Source organism: Sinocyclocheilus rhinocerous, unplaced genomic scaffold, assembly GCF_001515625.1.
Source record: "Sinocyclocheilus rhinocerous isolate Xijiao unplaced genomic scaffold, SAMN03320098_v1.1 scaffold2725, whole genome shotgun sequence".
Classification (NCBI taxonomy): Eukaryota; Metazoa; Chordata; class Actinopteri; order Cypriniformes; family Cyprinidae; genus Sinocyclocheilus; species Sinocyclocheilus rhinocerous.
Window position 1 is genome coordinate 101141 of NW_015635048.1, and position 1901 is coordinate 103041.

The following is a 1901-nucleotide window of genomic DNA, read 5'->3' on the forward strand; positions in this document are numbered from 1 at the left end:
ATATATATATATATATATATTAGGGATGCACCGATAGGATTTTTTTTGGCTGGGCTTAAAAACGAGAGAGAAAAAAAATATTGGTTCACTCCAAGCAGAATCGGTATTTGAACGTTTCTGTTCCTGCGTTCCTCTGTGAAACTGGTTTGAGTAGAAAACATACCGGTTAATAACGTTATTTTTTAAAGTTTTACTTTGCCAATAATAATAATAAAGTACAGCGTTTAATTTACTTAAAAAGAAAAGAAATCATGAAGAGAGTCTTGATCTCGCTTAGTCATAGCCAATACAGCATCATCTTTTCTAGATTTACCAAAGACCAAATGTATTAAACAAAAGAAAAAACTGTCAACGCATTAAAAACATTAGCCTAAAGTATTTTTTTTTCAAGATATTTAAAAATGTTTGCGTTTTGAGAGGGAAAAAAACAGCCTAAATTAGTAGGCTGTACGTTGCATTTTATTATTACATTCAGAAATAATGTAGGCTAAAATAATGGTAAATAAAAGCAAAATTACAAACACAGTTAGGCTATTTTAGTTCCCTTCTCTCCACAACAAATCCTTTCAGAAGTTGTAGCCTAAAGTATTTTTTTTTTCAAGATATTTAAAAATGTTTGCGTTTTGAGAGGGAAAAAAACTGCCTAAATTAGTAGGCTGTACGTTGCATTTTATTATTACATACAGAAATAATGTAGGCTAAAATACGGTAAATAAAAGCAAAATTACAAACACAATTAGGCTATTTTAGTTCCCTTCTCTCCACAACAAATCCTTTCAGAAGTTGTATTTAGGCTAAAAATAAGCCTCAAGCCAAAACAAATTAATTTAAAAACAAAACTACCTATCTCATTCTGCACAAATCCATATGTTTCCATATTCGCGAAGTATGTGGATGCTAACCTATTATTTATTATGTAAACTATAGGCTTTGTTCTTTACTCGCATTATCGATGTAAAACATCATCCATCACATATAGGCTATATCAGCAGTGAGGCGTGCGCTGGTCACACTGAACGGCACAGACTGTACTACGGACTATTTAAATTGAGCAGAGGCCATTGCACACTGAGTCTGAAATTTTCGCACGTTGAAAAATAAAAACGACCTCACACTGTTTCAATCACGTTTACACACTGCCTCCGAAACGTTCGTCCGTCATAAAAAAATTCGGATCGGGTTTGTTTTTCGCATCCGTAGCAAGCATTTTGAGAGGTGTTTTGACAATTCAGAGCCACCGTACAAGCGAACGCCAAAATCCAGAATGGCAATTGTCAAGTTCATTCCCCTTCGTCTCGCAGCACAAAGCACCGTAAAGATCCTTGCACACTGAGTTCACAGAAATTGGTGGTCTTCTTTTTAATATGTCGTTCTAGTATCGCTAGCAAAACATCAAACTGAGCCACTGACATCCTGAAGTAAACTTTGAATCACCCGTGATAATCCCGCTGCTCCTAGGGGGAACTTACCTTCCTCTCTATATCTCAGGATTGGATGGACCCAATATTACTTTTCTTTTTCTCTTTTTAAGAAGCAAGAAGATAACAAAATCATGCTCACTGCTTGAAGACTCCATTTAGTACTGATTTGCGATTTTTTCGCAACGGATTAATTAATACACATCGGACTCAGTGTGCAAGGTTTACATTTAGTCATTTTGCAGACGCTTTTATCCAAAGCGACTTACAATTGGGGAATGCATAAAGCTATTCTTCTTAAAGAGGCAAACAGACACAGGAAGTGCTCGTCATACCAAGTTTCAGGCATTGTTCAAATAAGTACAAGCTAGAAAGGGAAGGAATAAATAAAGAGAAAGACAAAGTTTTAAAAAAAATTTCTAATTAGGTGTCAGACTCTGGTCCGTGTTTTGTGTGTGTTTTGCTCCTCATGTGCCTTTCTGT

At 35.5% G+C, this 1901-nt stretch overlaps 1 protein-coding gene across 1 annotated transcript in view; it reads left to right on the top strand.

Moving 5' to 3' along the window:
- LOC107746453 (ankyrin-3-like) overlaps positions 1 to 1901 on the top strand; it is a 125251-nt gene that overhangs the window by 71935 nt on the left and 51415 nt on the right. The gene's annotated exons all lie outside the window — the stretch shown is intronic.